Genomic DNA, 13,111 nt, shown 5'->3' with positions numbered 1-13,111 from the left:
GTGTTGTCCTTAGCGTAAATTACTTTAAGTTAGATTAAGTAATGTGTAAGCCTAGGGACCGATGACATATGCAGTTCGGTCCCAAAGGAACTTACCACAAATTTCCAAACAGTTACGTATGGAAGTGGGCTCTTATTATCTCGTCAGACCAGGTATAACTTATAAGCGACGAGACAAATAGAAACGCCAGGCGATTTATAGCTTCAGCAAAAATTCTTAAGTGGTTCAAATGGCTCTAAGCACTACGGAACTCAACATCTGAGGTCATCAGTCCCCTAGACTTAGAACTACTTAAACCTAACTAACCTAAAGACATCACACGTATCCATGCCTGCGACCGTAGCAGCAGCGCGGTTCCGGACAGCGCCTAGAACCGCTCGGCCACAACGGCCGGCTAATACACGGTTTTCTTGGAGGTGTTTCGTAATCTTCTAAACATTACACAGAGTGTTTGTTTTAACTTGAGACAGTTAAACATTTTTAAAACGACACATTACACGAAAAAAAAAATTCTAGATGGAAAGTTAATATCAATAAAGGCGACTTCTATTTGTGCTAGAACTGCCCACCTCCTAACCACCTCCCTCAGTGTGGGTAGAGTCATCTTTGTTCTTCTAATGGGAACCTCCCTTTTTTGTTCTATATTCGGGTTCTACGACAAAAAATACTTATTACTCAAACCATTGTATCCCATTAGTGGTAGATGGCGCTGTAGTCGGCAACTATCAGATGTGGCTGTTTTTGCAGTTAAGAACGACGCATCCGATTCCACGTTCCATTTACGTTCTAAATGTGACCATAAGTGGAAAGACCACGTAAAACAAATAGTGAGAAAAGCAAACATCAGACTCAGATTCATCGGAAGAATCTTAAGGAAATGTACCTCATCCACGAAACAAGTGGCTCATAAGGCGCTTTTTCGCTCGACTCTTCAGTATTGTTCATCTATCTGGGATCCCTACCAGGTAGGACTGATGGAGACGATCCAACGAAGAGCGGCGCGCTTCGTTACGGGATCGATTAGCTGGCGAGAGAGCGTTACGGATATGCTAAACAAACTCCACTGGCTGACGTTACAAGAGAGCCGTTGTACATCACGGAGAGATTTACTACTTAGCTCTTTTCAGAAGGAGTCGGACAACATATTACAGGGCGAGCAAAAAGTCTTGCCCTGATTATAGCAGTTTACTACAGAATAACCCTTTGACATAACAACTTACACTTGATGCCGTTATATAGGTTAGTGCCACTAGCTTTTATTTATTTATTTATTTATTTTTTAAGACCGCTTACGTTAGTAACCTCAACGAGTTCTCCCTTAGTAGCTTGGAGAATGTCGAGGGGGTATTCTAGTTCACAATACCCGCAGCAGCTTGTATCCTAGTCTTCAGTTCGTCGACGTCAGCAACTGGTGTGACGAAGACTCTGTTCTTGATATAGCCACAGAAAAAAAGTCAAGAGTCGTAATGTCTGGAGAGGGGAGTAATTTCCGGATTGGTAGATTGGACGGAATGGTCTAACACCCTGGCCAAGCCGCTCTCCAGACATAACGCCCCTTGACCTTTTTTTTCTGGACCTATATCGAGGACAGAGCCTTCGACACACCAGTTGCTGACGTCAACAAACTGAAGGCTAGGATACAAGCTGCTGTTGGTACTGTGACAGATCACATGTTACGAAACACGTGGCCGGAACTGGAATACCGCCTCGATATTCTCCGAGCTGCCAAGTGAGCGCAAGATGAGGTTTACTAACGTAAGTGGTCTTCAGAAAAACTAGTAACACTAACCTATGTAACGGCATCAAATGTTAATTATTATGTCAACCGGTTCTTCTGTAATACATTGTTATAATTAGGGCAAAACTGTAAGGTGTCAGACAAATCCAACACCTTCCATGAAAACCCCGACATGATAAGCAAATCCAGTAGTACGTCACAAAGCTCCGAATAAATCGTGACATTAAATTAACCAAAGTAATACGAGTAACGAGTGAGCAAATGGAATACCACAGACTAACACAAGAATGCCTAAATGCGAGTCGTACCTTCCCACCGTGAAACAGACGCAGTTCCGAGGGGAGAAACGAGGACAGAAGCCGAGAGCAGAACAGTGTTAAGCTGGAAGGCCCTACGATAAGGGACAGACTGGACACCCACGTCGATAGCTAACTACTAGGGCCACACCACCCGCAAGTTTTAGTGTGAGACTTTTTCGGGTCTCTGTTACATTAGGATCACCCCCCAGCCCATGTTAAAAGATAGAGCCCTCCAGAATAACACTGTAGATCTTACGATAACGCTAAAAGGACCACACCAGCTGCAAGTTTAGCGTGAGACTTTTTCGCGTCTCTGTTACGTTGCAAACTTTAAAAACATTGCCCCACCATGAAAAGTATAACGTTTCTCATTGGATAGAATTTTTGTAGGCGGAGCTTAAGGTTAACACTGAGACCCTGATCAGATGAAAACACAACCAGATAGTTTTTTTAAAACCAACTTCGGTAAATGGTAGTAAGGAGAAGTTAGGAGAAGAGTTGCTTCCGAGATGGCGAGGTGAGCAGAGCTGTGCTGCCCGCCGCCGCCCTGACGCTGCCTGAACACCGACAAGGTAATGAACGCACGCGATGCCGCATTTTTGAGCTCATAAGGCTTCACTCAGAACTGCAGAAGTCTCATCCGTTACCCCCCTTTTTTTGCGTAATACTAGTGTCGATCGTAAATCAAAGCTCATGGTGTTTACATTTGCCACTTGAGGTAAAAATCTGAAACACCATGATTTTTCTGCTATATAGTTATTGAGGAGCCACATCAGTCATTGTAATTTACAAGAGGTTAGATAAGTAATTAAAGATAATTGAGGGTCACTGTAGACCATTTTGATAGTTTCCTGTTTTGTGAAACTTAATTTAAACCTAGATTATAGATGTGATATGACATAGGTCATCCTGCGATCCATTATAGAACTTGGAAACCCATTCAGGGAATATTCGTTCACATTTTTGTTGAACGCAATTGGTTTTTACCAGCCTGTATTAAAACACCTAGTTTTATCAATAGTGCAATTTATAAACAGTGTTTTGAAGTAGAATAAAATTTCCAATGGTAAACTTAAGTGCTTTTTCGACGTTATTTTACCAGCTAACTAAAAATAGGAAAGCCTTGAACCCCTTCCACTAAATTTAGTTAGTATTAAGATTCTTTTACAGGGAGTACAGTGCAGCTGACGCTGAAATCATTAAGTATTTAGTTTTATCATCGCTAGTCTCACTGAACTCTTCTGAATTCTACATGTCATGTGTGGTCTGACGTCTCCTTACCAGCAACAGGTCCCATGTTCAAACTAGTCAATTTCCTAAAAAACACGCTCAGAGCATCGTTGCACGAAAGTGGTAGGGAGACACGATACAGAACAAACAGTCACCACCATGAATGTTAGAAAACTTTGTGCTCACCCTGTACTTGCCCCCACATACATCTCGCGTATTGACGACGAGGAGGAAATTCGAGAAATTAGAGCCAATACAGAGGCTTACCGACAATCATTCTTCCTGCGCACCAGTCGAAGGACCACCTGTGCAGGCTCCGGAGAGAGGCCCATGTGTTGCAAAACTGCGCGTAAGAAGCCGTGGTCGACGCGGTCGAATGCGTGGTCAAAATCGACGGCGACAAGGGCGCCTCGTATTTTGCAGATCGCCGTCAAAGCAATTACGTCGCGGTATGCTGCTAACGCCGTATGAATGTTGCTGACGCCACCTAAACATGTCTGATCGGTGTGGATGGCTTTCCCGATAGCGGTGTGGAGACGCGCGCGGAGCATACGGGCGAAGATCTTGTAGTCGTTGTTGAGGAGTGTGAGTGGGCGAAAGTCCTGCCACCTACATCCACCATTCGGTTTCGGTACTGGGATCAAGACGCCTTCTGTGAATTCTGTGGGGACAGTGAAATCAGGGCGGATCAGGTCTTGAAACATTTGGAGCCACTTGTCACGCATTAGGTGGTAAAAAGTGCGGTAGAATTCCAGGGGTAAACAGTCCGGTCCAGGCGACTTGTTCGGTGCTCCACGTGCCAAGGCCGATGTCAGCTCGTCGGGTGTAATGGGCAACAGCAGACTATCATCGGGCGCCACGTCCCGAGGGGCGGGAAAATCGTGCAACAGCTCGTCATAATCACGTACATTTCGCGGATCTTCCATGTACAAGGTCCCATAGTGTCTGGCGAACGTGTGCGCTCTGCCCGTTTGTGTCACTGCGCGGCCGCCCTCCTCCGTGTTTACGCCGTAATGAGCTGACGTTTGCGGTGGCGCCTCTCGCGCACAATGTGATACACTGACGCTGTTTCGTTGGGAATACAGTCTTGCACTCGCGCACGGATGCGGACACCTTCTAGCTGCTCTGTCCTGATTCGAAGTAGACGAGCTTTGATGCGTTGTACGACATCTGACGTTCGGGAGACGGTGGTTGCGTCGCCAGCTCACGTAACGCTGTATAGTAAAATTCCGACGTTGCCCTTTGCCAGTTCGATCTGTCACGCCCGTAGACCATCAAGGTCTTTCGGAGTGCAGGTTTGACACATCCCAGCCACCACAGCAACGTGGAAGCATACATGGGCAGGCGCCTGATACATCGACGCCACGTGTCAGTGACTGCTCGTCGACACGCTTCCTCGCGAAGGAGGGAGACGTTCAGCGTCCACGGGCCCCTGCTGCGTCTTGTGAATTGTCGGGGCAATGTGACAGTGCAGATGTACGCGAGATGGTCCGTGACGGCCGTCGGCCAGAGTTCTGCATCACGGGTTGCTGTGCGCAGAGCACGCGAGACGTATATCCGGTCCAGACGACTGGCAGAATGGCTGGTAAAGTGCGTATATCCACTCTGGGTCCCATGATGTAAGAGCCATGTGTCGTGGAGGGCGAGGTCACGTATCAATGCTCGTAGAGCCGGGCATGGGACGTAATGCGGTATCTGGTCCTCGGGCCGCAGAACACTGTTAAAATCGCCGCCCACTATGTAGTGGTCCATATTTCCTTGCAAAAGTGGGGCTACCTCCTCCGAATAGAAGACATGCCTGTCACCTCGGTGCGAATTACCGGAGGGAGCGTAGACGTTAATGAGGCGGACTGCGCCAAGTGTGAGTGCGATGCCTCGCCCGTTCGGCAAGTACGTCACGTCTGTCGCGTCTATGCCATTTCGGAGAGGGATGGACGTTCCTCCTCCGCCATCGCCCACGGGTAGGCTGTGCGTGGTGTAGCCATATAGGTCTAAACGCAGCTCGGGACGGACCTCCTGGAGAAGGGCAATGTCCAAGTCTGCCGCTCTGATCATGTCGTGTAACATGCGGGTCTTGACAGTGGAGTGGACACCATTTACATTGACCCCACACGGTATGACTGAGACATATCAAGTGGCGGAGGCAGTGTGCCGGTGCAAGCCCACAGTTATCTCACACACCACACAGCCATCCATCAGCACGCTGTGCATTACTGTGCCATATGAGTCCCTGACTGGCAAAGCCCTCCGGGCTCAATGTCAGCCATGGGCTCTGGTGGAGATATCGATGTGTGCTGTGCATCATCTGCCTCCATATTGTCTGCCCAATCACCAATAGACGATTGTGATGTCATTGGGGGCTGGTCGGTTTCACAGGAGCCCACATTTTGGGAGTCGACGCAATGCGGCTCGTTTTCTGGGCCACCAGATTTAGGAGTGTGTTCCTCGTCTTCAGGCACCTTCTGGTGAATGATGCCACTGGAGTCCGTTGCACTTGTGGGCGAGTCAACGAAGTCGATGTCTTCCGCCGGCTGCACATCCCTGTCGTGTTCTTCAGCTGGGGTGATTTTCGCTTTCGGGTCCGAGATTCGACATCCACTGGAGGGCGGGGCTCGACACAGTCTCGGTCGCTAGGAACCCCTGTGTCCGATCCCGACAGTGACGGTGGCTGGGCGCCCACGACGCTGCGGTGGGCAGAGGCTGTAGGAACCTCTACACCGTTGGGCTGCGTCGTCGTCGACGGCGCTGAGCTGCCGCCTCCACATACGTTAGCGGGAGAGAGGTCATAGTGGATCGTTGGGGAAGTTCATTGCGGGGCACCTGAACGAGGCGTCGCTGCAGACACTCAGTTCTAAGGTGGCCCTCCTGGCCGCAGCCCGAGCAGGTCCTCGGTTGTCCATCATATATAACAATTGCGCGGCAGCCACCATCGAAAATATATGATGGAACGTGCTTCTTAAGTTCTATGCGCACTTGTCGTACCCCGTTAAGGACAGGGTACGTTTCGAATGTGTTCCGTTTCTCCTCTGTGTGGCTCAGAACTGTGCCGTATGGCCGCAGCGCATCAACGACTAGGTTGTCAGGAACTTCGAACGGTAGTTCAAAGACGCGCACTGTACGTACCCGCAGACCAGCATGGTCGACTCCTACCACGCTCACGTTACCGTCTGCGTGACAGAATCGAAAGCCGTTTGCAGATCGTCGGAGTAATCTGTCGCAGGCCGCTTCGTCAATCAGTTTGATGTACACTGTGCTGGTTACAATAGACAGATGAATTCCTATCAGTTCTTGTGGTTCTATGTGCATGATGTCTCGTAGAAATCGTTCAATTTCATGGGCCTTCGGTCTCGTGTACGATGCGTTGAACGTTAGTTTGATTGTAGCTTTTCGATATGAGAACGTCATGTCGGGTCGGTACAGGTACTATACGGCAAGAGAACGACGCGACCGCGCGCTAGCGGGTAAACAACAACACCTGCGGAGAACTGCCCGGCGCGCCGAGCCCGTCCGCGCGGTATCACGGCTGAAAGCCGACTGCCAACTGAGCTACCGAAGCACGACTCACGCCCCATCCTCACAGCATTACTTCTGCCAGTACCTCGTCTCCTACCTTCCAATCTTTACAGAAGCTCCTTTGCGAACCTTGCAGAACTAGCACTCCGTTGTAGAGTGAAAATTTCATTCTAGAAACATCCCTCAGGCTGTGGCTAAGCCATGTCTCCTCAATATCCCTTCTTTCAGGAGTGCTAGTTGTGCTAGGTTCGCAGGAGAGCTTCTGTAAAGTTTGGAAGGTAGGAGACGAGGTACAGGCAGAAGTAATGCTGTGAGGATGGAGCGTGATTCGTTCCACAGACTTCTCTTCTCCCCAATCCTATTCAATACGTCCTCATTAGTTATGTGATCTACCTATCTAATCTTCATCATTCTTTTGTAGCACCCCCTTTCGAAAGCTTCTATTCTCTTCTTGTCCAAACTATTTATCGTCCATGTTTCACTTGGAGAGCATAAGGGATTAATTGACAGGAATGGGGGAAAGAAATACAGTAGAAGAAGAGTGGGTAGCTTTGAGGGATGAAGTAGTGAAGGCAGCAGACGTTCAAGTAGGTAAAAAAGACCTGGGCTAATAGATACCGTTGGGTAACGGAAGAAATATTGATTTAATTGATGAAAGGAGAAAATATAAAAACGCAGTAAACGAAGCAGGCAAAAAGGAAAACAAACGTCTCAAAAATGGGATCGACAGGAAGAGCAAAATAGCTAAGCAGGGATGGCTAGAGGACAAATGTAAGGATGTAAAGGCTTATCTCACTAGGGGTAAGATAGATATTGCCTACAGGAAAATTAAAGAGACCTTTGGAGAGAAGAGAACCACTTGCATGAATATCAAGAGCTCAGATGGAAACCCAGTCCTAAGCAAAGAAGGGAACGCGGGAAGGTGGAACGAGTATACAGAGGGTTTATACATGGGCGATGTACTTGAGGACAATATTATGGGAATGGAAGAGGATGTAGATGAAGACGAAATGGGAGATAAGATACTGCGTGAAGAGTTTGACCAGGCACTGAAAGACTTGAGTCGAAACAAGGCCCCAGGAGTAGACAACATTCCATTAGAACTACTGACGGGAGAGCCAGCCATGACAAAACTCTACCATCTGGTGAGTAAGATGTATGAGACAGGCGAAATACCCTCAGATATCAAGAAGAATATAATAATTCCAGTCCCAAAGAAAGCAGGTGTTGACAGATGTGAAAATTACCGAACTATCAGTTTAATAAGTCACAGCTGCAAAATACAAACGCGAATTCTTTACAGACGAATGGAAAAACTGGTAGATGCGGACCTCGGGGAAGATCAGTTTGGATTCCGTAGAAATGTTGGAACACGTCAGGCAATACTAACCTTACGACTTATCTTAGAAGCTAGATTAAGAAAAGGCAAACCTACGTTTCTAGCATTTGTAGACTTAGAGAAAGCTTTTGACAATGTTAACTGGAATCCTCTCTTTCAAATTCTGAAGGCGGCAGGGGTAAAATACAGGGAGCGTAAGGTTATTTACAATTTGTACAGAAACCAGATGGCAGTTATAAGAGTCGAGGGACATGAAAGGGAAGCACTGGTTGGGAAGGTAGTGAGACAGGGTTGTAGCCTCTCCCCGATGTTATTCAATCTGTATGTTGAACAAGCAGTAAAGGAAACAAAAGAAAAATTTGGAGTAGGTATTAAAATTCGTGGAGAAGAAATAAAAACTTTGAGGTTTGCCGGTGACATTGTAATTATGTCAGAGACAGCAAAGGACTTGGAAGAGCAGTTGAACGGAATGGACAGTGTCTTGAAAGGAGGATATAAGATGAACATCAACAAAAGCAAAACGAGGATAATGTAATGCAGTCAAATTAAATCGGTTGATGCTGAGGGAATTAGATTAGGAAATGAGACACTTGAAGTAGCAACGGAGTTTTGCTATTTGGGGAGCAAAATAACTGATGATGGTCGAAGTAGAGAGGATATAAAATGTAGGCTGGCAATGGAAAGGAAATCTTTTCTGATGAAAAGAAATTTGTTAACATCGAGTATAGATTTAAGTGTCAGCAAGTCGTTTCTGAAAGTATTTTTATGGAGTGTAGCCTTGTATGGAAGTGAAACATGGACGATAACTAGTTTGGACAAGAAGAGAATAGAAGCTTTCGAAATGTGGTGCTGCAGAAGAATGCTGAAGACTAGATGGGTAGATCACATAACTAATGAGGAGGTATTGATTAAAATTGGGGAGAAGAGGAGTTTGTGGCACAACTTGACAAAAAGAAGGGACCGGTTGGTAGGACATTTTTTGAGGCATCAAGGGATCACAAATTTAGCTTTGGAGGGCAGCGTGGAGATTAAAAATTGTAGAGGGAGACCAAGAGATGAATATACTAAGCAGATTCAGAAGGATGTAGGTTGCAGTAAAGTACTGGGAGATGAAGAAGCTTGCACAGGATAGAGTAGCATGGAGAGCTGCATCAAACCAGTCTCAGGACTGAAGACCACAACAACAAACAACATGTTTCACTTCCACACATGGCTACACTCCATGCAAATACTTTCAGAAACGACTTCCTGACACTTAAATCTCTACTCGATGTTAAATAATTTCTCTTCTTCAAAAACGATTTCCTTGCCATTGTCAGTCTACATTTTATATCCTCTCTACTTCGACCTTAATCAGTTATTTCGCTCCCCAAATAGCAACAGTCCTTCACTACATTAAGGGTCTCATTTCCTAATCCAATTCCCTCAGCATCACCCGACTTAATTCGACTACATTCCATTATCCTTGTTTTGCTTTTGTTGATGTTCATCTTATATCCTCCTTTCAAGTGCATAGTAATTTAATCTTGCATTATTTAATTTCATCATACAATTATCGTATTTGTAATAATAAACAATCTTTCAGAGTAGTAATTAAAACTTCACGAACAAGGCATTTCGTAGAAGTGAGATCAAGGTTTCCTAATATGAGACAGTAATAATATTTTGCTTTAATTATTTTATTACAGAATAATGACATATGAATATACAATTTTTACATGGTCATTCATTTCTGTTATCCTTCACTCATTTCACACTACTTAGGTTTATATTTACTACATCCGGGGCAAACAAAATTGTCTTCGGTGACACCACAGTCTTCATGAGCCCAGCGATAACATTTCGTGCACTCTGCCCATGTCTCCTCGTGTTTGTCTTCAGAAAAGCGCCCAGTACAGAACAGACACGATGCGCCATCGTTATCACTGCTGTCTGAATCCCCACTGTCCTCAAAAAACTACGTTTTGGTACAACAAAAACTTTCGAGGCTTTTAAGTACCTTATCTCGCCGTATCTCACAGATGTAATGGCATTAACCATAGCGTCTTTATCCCACGTTTTCCTGTTAGGTGCCAAAGCCATCTACAAGGAATAAATACAATAATCAGACATACTTCTTAAAGGACTCCATCTTGTATGATTTTATTTGTAAGATTATTTTTTATAAGGAGCAATATTGATCAACGTCTGAGCAAAATACTGCCTTGAAAGAAAGTTCCAGAAAGCATTCCAATTTCAGATCATAAGACTAGTCAAAGCAATCCCTATTAATGATAATCTAAACGAATTAAAATGAACGCAGTTGCCAAAATTTTACTACAATAAATGATAAAATATTGTTATTTCATATTGTTATTACATATAACAAATCGTGAGAGAACAAGTTCCCCCAGTATTCGATAAGTATCGTAATGTGCGACACTGTCGCGTATTTGGATCCGCATACTATCGCATATTAAGAATTTCGCCCTCTTACACAAAGAATCACGCACTTGTTAACATCGTTCGTTGGAAAATGAACTTAATTGTCGATAATTATAGGTAATACCGTCACAAATAACAACAATAAAAGAGTACTGTAATATCCACTCACCTTTAAGTTGAAATATTGTCTTAACACCGGTGTCGCAAAAACTCCAAACACAAGAAATTTTGTATCAACCTCTACATACCGTGTTCGGCTCAACTATGGCGTCCTACTCGCTGTGTCGTCGTCTGGTACGCGACAGACGTTTTTAAGAAACTCTCCACCAGAGTGCAACCCCTAACATGAGCACAGTTGGGGTGTCTCAAATTAGGGAACTATCGCATAGTAGGCACCTTTCCTCTACGTCTACTGGTGATTCGACCTGATGCCCTGGCATTCATGAACAGCATTCCTGGGGTGTTTCCCAACAGGATAACTCTCGCCCACATACCGCTGTTGTAATCAAATACAGGGGATAGGCAAAATAATGTGGACGGTGGTAGCATTGGGATGGTTGTGTCTGACAGTCAACAACGCAGGTAAGGCACGTGTCGCGCTGGACTGTGTGTGTTCAGTACGGACCAGGCATCAGTGCAGGTTGTTTGCGAACAGTGCACACTTCGTATTTGCACTCACAAGCCGAGGTCGACTTGCAATGAAATACCTCAGAGAGCGCCAAAGAGGGCAGATTGTGGGGGCCCGATTAGCTGGAGCTTCAGTAAACAAGACAGCCAACTTACTGAATGTCTCAAGAGCAGCTGTTTTAACAGTCATGACAGCCTACACCAAACACGGAAAGAAATCATCGTGTGAATGCAATAGTGCGTGCAAATCAAAACTAAATGACTGAGATGGTCGTACGCTAACACGAATTGAGTCAAAACGATGCAAAACTACAGCGGCTAAACTGACTGCAGAGCTCAAGTAGACGTCTTCGAGACACCGTATCCATCGCACTGACCGCCGAGGACACCGTGAAGCGTATATCAATGGATGAGCTGCTGTACCGAAACCATTAGTGACGACAGCCAACGCAAATAAGCGCAAAACATGGTGAGTCGTGACGCTGACTGCTGGCGCGCCAGTCTCTTGTTTGTCCATTATCGATCCTTCGATGTTCCTTATCTTTGCTTGCCTTGTTGTTTTCCGCATTCGCTGGGCGGGTGGCAGTTGACGTTTGCTCGGGCTACCTGCTGAGAGGCCGCGAGGTACGAGGTGGGAAGCAAACACGTATATGAGGAGTTGGTTGTGCGCGGTCTGCCGGTTCAGCATGGAGGAAATGGCTGCCTGCCTGTCTGCTCTCCTGATTTTGCTCGCCGTGCTTTGCGACCGCGTAGCTTGGGTTGCTGCCTGGTGTATCCTACACGAGCCATACCGGACGTCTAGCAGAAGTTAAGCAGCCTTGTGTTTCTTTAAAGAAAAGGAGCAAATGTGTAAGACGTTTGAAACCAATTTTGGTGGCCTCTTAAGTGTGGCCTTCGCGTTTACGCTGCCTTTGGGGAGAGCTAATTCTTTCAAATTTAAATAGTTGGGGTTTCCAGTCCTTTATAATCTTTTTGGGGTTTTATTTGAATTTTCTCTTTGGGGTTCCTTCCTTGTGCTTGCTTAAATGTTTACTTGTATAGCGGGAAGTGACTCCTGGTTAAAATTCGGAGAAGGTGTTTGATGTTACTGCCGCCTCCGGCATTCGTCTTTTCAATTAAGTGTTGTCATCCCTTCGAGCGACCTGGTGTCACTCCTCGTTAATTAATGCTGGTTTATTTGTACATAATTTTGAATTGGCCATTTGAATTAATATTTTGGAGCGCAGTATAACACTAAGGCAACCTCATTGTATACCACCTTGTGCCCCGGTCTAGTACCTTAATTTTCAGTGGCACGAGTTAGCTGCACTACCGGCTTTACTGATGTGCTCCCTTCAAAATCTTGTCTTGTAAAAGTTGGCCCCATGTGTGTCTGGGAACACAGAGATCAGCTTTAGTGTGGCTTCAGTGCTAGTCAGTTAATGGAATCTTCATTTTGGGTTGGCTTCCACTGAAGAGTTTGAGTGGAGCGTAGTGTGTTTGATTTGTTATTCATTTAATTACTGTAAGTTTGTTTGTTTAATGGGGAGCAAGACATTTAAAGACTGATCGTATTAACTCCCCTAGTTGCTGGGTGTTGCTAATTCGTTCCAAATGGCCTACTACTTATTCAATGGCAAGGCTGTTGATTAGTTAGTTACTGTGAGAACAAAGTCACGCTGTTTGTTACCGTAATTGTTGAAGTGCCTGTGTCGTAATTCAATCACTAGCTACGTGTTTGAGCTAAATTGATATAAACCTTACACTGGCTCCTTAAAACTTGTTGTCAGCAGAAACCCTTACGACAACTACGTTTTGTCTCTGGTTATGTTAACCTTTACTGGGAGCAATGTTTAATGTAGTTAAATTTTGTCCTGAAATGAGTATTTCTCTGATGTAATAAACGAGTGATAAAAGAAAAAAGCAAAGGGGCCTGGCCCTTCCCATTGTGTCCGGTTTGTA

Source organism: Schistocerca gregaria, chromosome 9 (genome assembly GCF_023897955.1).
Source record: "Schistocerca gregaria isolate iqSchGreg1 chromosome 9, iqSchGreg1.2, whole genome shotgun sequence".
NCBI classification, from domain to species: Eukaryota; Metazoa; Arthropoda; class Insecta; order Orthoptera; family Acrididae; genus Schistocerca; species Schistocerca gregaria.
Note: the sequence above shows the minus strand (reverse complement) of the source record.